The sequence below is a fragment of the Notamacropus eugenii genome, chromosome 6 (genome assembly GCF_028372415.1).
Source record: "Notamacropus eugenii isolate mMacEug1 chromosome 6, mMacEug1.pri_v2, whole genome shotgun sequence".
Classification (NCBI taxonomy): Eukaryota; Metazoa; Chordata; class Mammalia; order Diprotodontia; family Macropodidae; genus Notamacropus; species Notamacropus eugenii.
In genome coordinates this window covers 176,557,957-176,565,540 of record NC_092877.1, presented here as the reverse complement: position 1 = coordinate 176,565,540, position 7,584 = coordinate 176,557,957, and the positions used below count along the sequence as shown (strand labels likewise).

Sequence of the window (7,584 nt, the reverse complement as noted above, 5' to 3'; positions counted from 1 at the left end):
ACATTCCAGAAAAGAGAATGTCATAGCTAAGGAGAAATTTTGAAATATAAACATGATTCAAGAGAAGCCTACGATGTGAATTTATTAGACCAATCAGAAGGGGCTGTATAATGATGTAATGTCAACAATAGAATAGAGGAAAGAGATATATTTCTCTTCCTATCTTTAATGTCTTCAAAGGGTATTGAAGAAATTATATGACAACCAAAAATCTGGAGGTATGTTGGTTCTACTGTGAGGAGTTTGAGGAAAGAATGAGAAAACTTAATAAGGAAAAATACATGTATTAAGAAGGAAGAGTAAGACAAATTGCTTTTTTTCATTACTATTACATGTAAGAAGAATATATATATATATATATGTACATATATATATGTATAAAGTAATGAATGAATGGAGTGAGTGTCACAAGAACCTTAACCTTATTAAAATGAATGGTGGCTCAGTAGTTCATGGTACCTTTAGAAAGATTGACTATATATATGGGCAAAAATTTTTTATAGTTAAAACTAGAAAGCAGAAATACCAAAAGCATCTTTTTCAGATCACAATCCAATAAAATTATATTTAATAAGGGACCACAGAAACATAAATTGAAAATTAATTGGAGAATAAAGAACCTAATCTTAAAGGAGTGGGTTAAAGAACAAATTATAGAACTAATAAATTATTTCATTCAAATGAATGACAATAACATGACAGCATTAAAAATTATGGGATACATCAAGAACAGGAGCAAGAAGAAAATTTATATCTCTAAATGCTTACATCAATAAAATAGAGAAAAGTCAAATCAATAAATTGGTTGTGTAACTTAAAAACTAGAAAAAGAACAAATTAAAATCCCCAATTGAATATTAAATTAAAATTAAAGATGAGATTAATAAAATTGAGTGTAACAAAACCACTGAATTAGTTAATAAAAATAGAAGTTGATTTTATAAAACAACAACAATAAAATAGATTAAGAATTGGTTAATAAGGTCTATTCAGCCAGAAGCAGCCTTTCTTTCTCCACAGTGGTTAGATGACCCCCAACTCCCCAGCAACCAGGTCGAAGGGACCTGCAGTTGGCATTGATCTTGGCACCACTTACTTTTGTGTGGGAGTCTTCTAACATGGGAAAGTGGAGATCATTGCTAATGACCAAGGAAACAGGACCACCCTTAGCTATGTCACTTTCACTGACACAGAATGTTTAATCTGCAAAAAATCAAGTTGCAATGAACCTCATCAACACAGATTTTGATGCCAAATGTCTGATTGGTCGCAGATTTGATGATGCAGTTGTACAGTCATACATGAAACACTGGCCTTTTATGGTGGTGAATGACACAGGCAAGCCTAAGGTCCAAGTGGAGTATAAAGCAGAGACCAAAAGTTTCTATCCAGAAGAAGCATCTTCTATGGTCTTGACCAAGATGAAAGAAATTGCTGAAGCTTACCTTGGAAAGACTGTCACAAATGTCATCATCACAGTACCAGCCTATTTCAAAGATTCCCAACACCAGGCCACTAAAGATGTTGAAACCATTGCTGGTCTCAATGTGTTCCGAATCATCAATGAGCCAGCTGCTGCAGCTATTGCTTATGACTTGGACAAAAGGGTTGGTGTTGAGAGAAATGTGTTGATCTTTGATCTTGGAGGTGGTACTTTTGATGTCTTCATTGTTCATTGAAGATGGCATCTTTGAGATGAAGTCCACAGCTGGAGGCACTCACTTGGGTGGGGAGGACTTTGACAACCTAATGGTCAACCATTTCATTGCTGAGCTCAAGCGAAAGCACAAGAAGGACATCAGTGAGAACAAGAGGGCTGTTCATCATCTTCACACTGCCTGTGAACGTGCAAAATGCACCCTCTCTTCTAGTACCCAGGCCAGTATTGAGATTGACTCCCTTTATGAAGGTATCAACTTCTATACATCAATCACCTGAGCCCGTTTCGAGGAGCTGAATGCTGATCTCTTCTGTGGCACACTGGACCCTGTGGGAAAGACCTTAAGAGATGCCAAGCTAGATAAATAACAGATTCATGCCATCATCCTGGTGGGTGGTTCCACTCAAATTCCCAAAATCCAGAAGTTTCTGCAAGACTTCTTCAACAGCAAGGAGCTCAACAAGAGTATCAGTCCTGATGAGGCAGTTGCTTATGGTGCAGCTGTCCAGGCTGCCATTTTGTCTGGAGATAAATCTGAGAATGTGCAGGACTTGTTGCTATTGGATATCACTCCTCTTTCTCTTGGAATTGAAACTGCTGGTGGAGTTATGACTGTTCTGATCAAACGTAATACCACCATCCCCACTAAGCAGACATACACATTTACCACCTATTTGGACAACCAACCTGGTGTGCTTATTCAGGTTTATAAAGGTGAGAGGGCAATGACAAAGGATAACAACCTGCTTGGCAAATTTGTGCTCACAGGAATCACCTTTGCACCCAGAGGTGTTCCTCAGATTGAAGTAACATTTGACATTGATGCAAATGGTATTCTTAGCGTTTCTGCTGTGGACAAGAGCACAGGAAGGAGAACAACATCACCATCACAAATGACAAAGGACGTCTGAGCAAGGAAGATGTTGAGTGTATGGTCCAGGAGGCTGAGGATGAGAAGCAGAGAGACAAGGTGTCTTCCAAGAATTCTCTTGAATGTTATGCTTTCAACATGAAGGCTACAGTGGAGGATGAAAAACTGCAAGGCAAAATTGGTGAAGAAGACAAACAGAAGATCCCTGACAAATGTGATGAAATAATCAACTGGCTGGATAAGAACCAGACTACTGAGAAGGAAGAATTTGAGCATCAGGAGAAAGAGTTGGAGAAGGTCTGCATCCCCATCATTAACAACCTGTACCAGACTACAGAGGGCATGCCAGGAGGCATGCCTGGTGGATTCCCAGGGGGTGGAGCAGCCCCATCTGGAGGTGCTTCTTCTGGACCCACTATTGAAGAGGTGGACTAAACAACAAAGAAAGATCATTCCACCCAGCTTTCCAAAAATTGAAGGACTCAAAATCTATAGCCAAGGCAGTAGCAGTTTAAAGGTAACATTTAAGCTACTGTGCAAATCTGGGCATTCTGAATACTTGAATGTGTGCAGAGGGAGAGAAGTGAACAGCATTGCATTTTATCCGTACTGTAAACAAGTGGAAATGCAATTCTTGTCCTGGAGAATAAAAACTAATTACAATTGGCACCATAAAAAAAAGAATTGGTTAATATAGTCTAAAAAGAAGAGGGAAAATATCACCAGTATTAAGAATAAAAAGAGTGAGTATACCACTGAAAAAGATGAAATCTAAGTGATTATAATTATTTTGCCCAATTATATGCCAATAAATTTATTAATTTAAGAGAAATGAAATTATATTTACAAAAGTATAAGCCACCTGGATTAGCAAAAGAGGAAATAGAATATCTAAAAATCTCTTTTAGAAAAAGGAATTGAATAGGACATAAATAAGTTTCCTAAGATAAAAAGCCCCAGGGATAGATTGATTTAGAAGTGAATTCTATTAAACATTTAAAGATGAAAAATTCTAATATTAAATAAATTATTTTTAATAATAGGCAAAGAAGGGATCCTACCAAACTTATTTTATGAAACAAATGTGATATTGATACCTAAACCAGGAGGAGTGGAAACAGAAAGAAAATTATAGAGGATTTTCAATAACGAATGTAGATGCAAAAATGCTAAATAAAATACGAGTTAAAAAGTTAGAACACTATATGATAAAGATTATTTTTTATGATCAAGTAGAACTTATAGTAGTCATATAGACATGTTTTAATAAAAAGCAAGCTATTAACACAATTGATTATATCAATAATAAAATTAAAATCTTATTGATTATATCCATAGATGGCAGAAAAAAAGCTTTTGATAAAGTTTAACACTCATTTCTATTACAGATGCTTGAAAGAATAGGTATAAATGTTTTTTTTTAAATTGATAAAACATATTTACTTAAAATCATCATAAAGCATTATTTGTAATGACAATAATCTAGAAGCCTTCCCAATGTGATGTGGTGTGAAACAATATTGCCACCACTGTCACCAATATTATTCAATATTGTAATGGACAGTCTTAGCAAGAGCAACAAGAAAAGAAAAAGAAATACAAGTAATCAGAATAGGAAATAAGGTAGAAAGCTGTTTTTACAGATTATATGATGATATACTTGGAAAATCCAAAAGAAAATTAAAATATTAGTTGAAACGATAGATAAGTTTAGCAAAATGGAAGGATATAAAACAAATTCACAAAACCATTAGCATTCCTATATATCAAAAACAAAACCCTGTGTGTCTGTACGTGTGTGTGTGTGTGTGTGTGTGTGTGTATGTGTTCATACTTGTATCTAACAGCAGTCACCTATGGGGGGGCGGTTGGACAAAAAGGTGAAAAAAGAAACATGATAACTTTAATATACATTTTTTAAAAAGAATAACAAGTTGTACAAAACAAATTTTCAGTTACATATGTAATCATTTTTTCTATTCTATTTTGTTATGGAAATACTTGTTTTATTTCTTAAATTCAGAATCTTAAAAAAAAAAATGAAAGGAGACCTTAAAACACATGCAAAATCAGGCTCTGAAATTCATTAAATTCAATGAGGGAAGAGTAGGGAAAAGGAAATGAAGGATAACGAGGGAAAATAATGCCAGGGAAGGAATAGCCATATGTAAAGCAGACATCCAGATTCTGATGGAGTTGATTAAAAGGAAACAAGAAAAGAAAAGTAAAGTAGTGGAAGCTAGGGGATTGCCCATCAATTTGGTGATTGAAGAAATTGTGGGATAAGGACATGATGGAATGTTATTATACTGTGAGAAAAAGAGCAAAAAAAGATAATTTCAGAGAAATCTCAAAAGCATAATTGATTCAAACTGATGAACAAAAATAAGAGAAGGGTTGACATAAGGAGAACAGCATTGCAAAGAAAAATAACTGAAAAATTTAGGAAATACGATCACATTAAGAGCCAATCATATCTCCAGAGGTCATAACAAAGCATGTTAGCCACCTCTTTAATGACTCAAGGCATAGAAAAAGATATATGTGTAGTAACAGGCATGGTCTCTAGAGAGTGGTGGAATACATTTCCCTATCAAAGTTCTAGGGGCGCCCCCTGAAGGAATATAGGAATTTTGTAATATTATCATTCAAGTCTACATCCAGTGTATTCCTTCCAACATTATCACCAATGATTAGTGCCCCAATACAATTCAATTCACTGAAATCCCTTAAAATCATCAATAAGCAGTTAATGTCAATTAATTTTTACACACACATATTTATTAAGATTTATTAGCAACAAAAACATAAATATATCTCCCTTGGGTCATATCTGCTCTTTTCCCTCTAGTACTTTAGTACCTAGGGATAGTCGGCTCAAATTTAAAGTAGTTTCTACTTAATATTGACTTCACCAAATTCACTTCTTGGTGTGTCACAACTTTTGGATGAGTCACTCGCTTTTAAAAGGGGTAAGTTTACTAGGTAAATTCACTGTTATTCTGGTTGACCCCTTGTGGTACCTTGGCTATATATCCTATTCAGACATGGTAACCTTGATAATCCTCTGTCACCACTTCAGCCTTTTGAAATTCATAAGCTTTTATATTGGTTGGCCCAACATTGATACTAATTTCCCTAAAAATAGGAGAGAAAAAGTGTAAAGAAACAAAGAAACAGAGGACCTATGTTTTCAAAGCCTGGTGTCAGCCGGGTTGGGAACAATTACAGCTACTGCAGTGGCCTCCTCTCTCATGGAAGTTTAGAGGTTCTTCCTTGCTTATCACTGAGGAAAAGAAAGAAGTCAATTTTCTCCATTCACAACTTTTTGTGTACACTTAGAATTCCAGCTCAATAGCCAATTTAAAGGGTTTTCTTAAGAAGATAACCAGGCACATAATTCATTGACATCCTCCAAGTCAGGGACAAGGATGCTTCATTGCACATCATCACACACTTTCAGTTAGTCACCAAACCTCACATGGGTTGGCAGCAAGCACTGAATATAGTGCATGCTCTGAGGACTAGATTCACCATTAACCAATCCTCTCTTGCACTGGAAAATAAACAATTCTAGAGCTGTGCTAAAAAAAAAATTATGAGTACAATATAACCAGTTTTTATAACAGTAATTATCACAATCGGGGCAGCTAGGTAGTTCAGTGGATGGAATCCTGGACCTGGAGTCAGGAAGACCCAAGTTAAAATCTTGTTTCAGACACTTGCTAGTTAAGTTACTTAACCTCTATTTGCCTCAATTTTCTTGTCTGTAAAATGGGGATAATAATACCACCTACCTCTCCGAACTGTTGTATTGATCAAATGGAATAATTATTTTAAAGTACTTGACATGGTACCTGGTGCATTGTAAGCACTATACAAAATGTTACCTACTACTATTATTATTAAATCAAATTAAATTTTTAAGCAATTAATAACATTTATTAAGCACCATCCTTGTGCCAAGTACTGTGCTAAGCTTTGGGGATACAATAAGAGGCAAAATTCTGCCCTCAAGCACCTTTCAGTCTTATAAAGGAGACAGCAGGAAACCAAATATTTTAAAAACACAAGCTATGCATGGGATAAAGAGGAAATACTAGCAGTGAGAAGGAATTAAGCAGAATTAGGGAAAGGTTCCTATGGTAAGTAGATTTTTAGTTATGACTAAAGGGAAATCAGGGAAATAAGTAGTCAGAGCAGAAGAGGAGAGCTTCTGGTAGGGGGGACAGTCAGAGAAAATCTTTGTAATGGAAAGATGGAATGTCTTGTTCATGGAACACAGTAGACCAGTGTTAGTGAATCAAAGAGTAATTTCAGGAAGTAAGGTATAAGAAGAGATTTTAAACTGATATTATAAGAGCAATATAAAAGTTATTAATCTGGCAGCAGTATGCAGGATACATTAACAAAAAGAGGGGCTACCTGGACAAAGAAGAGAGAAGTTGTTGCAGCACATCAAGCCTGAAATTACCAAGTGAGAATAATGGCTAAATATAAATTCCTAGAGATAAATCAAAGGAAGAATGAACAAGACAGTAAAAGTTTGTGTTTAGGGAGCATAAGGATGACTACATAGTTTCTAATCTGGGAGATTTAGGATAATGATAATACATAGCTTTCATTCTTCTTTTTAAAAGACCTCATGGGCAAAAAATAACTGAGGTAATAGGATTTCAAAATTACTTCAAAGACCTTCCTGAACAAAGTAGTTTCATCTTTTTGCTACTATAAGAAAACATTGCCAATGTTCTATTAGCTGGTTGTAGAACAATCTGAATTGGCAAAACAAAAGTCACAAGAATAAGTTATTCCAAAAGAGCATCATCATAAATATTTTAATTAGGCAATAAGATAAATAATACATCAGTGTTTAGTGACCTGTATTTGGATTATTCTGTATTAATGATGTAATTGTGAAATGATACTGGCTAGAATGGCTTTGTATCTGGCATGCCTATACTTTAAGTTCCTTGGGGTGTATGGGGTGTTCAGAGAAGACTAGTAACTCTGGTGTGAGGGCTGCCAAGCCTTTTTTCAGGGATACTTTCAA

General features: G+C 35.3%; 1 pseudogene; it reads left to right on the top strand.

Moving 5' to 3' along the window:
* The first annotated feature begins 1,064 nt into the window (after nucleotides 1-1,064).
* Nucleotides 1,065-3,404, top strand: LOC140511035 (heat shock cognate 71 kDa protein-like; annotated as a pseudogene).
* Nucleotides 3,405-7,584: the final 4,180 nt, after the last annotated feature.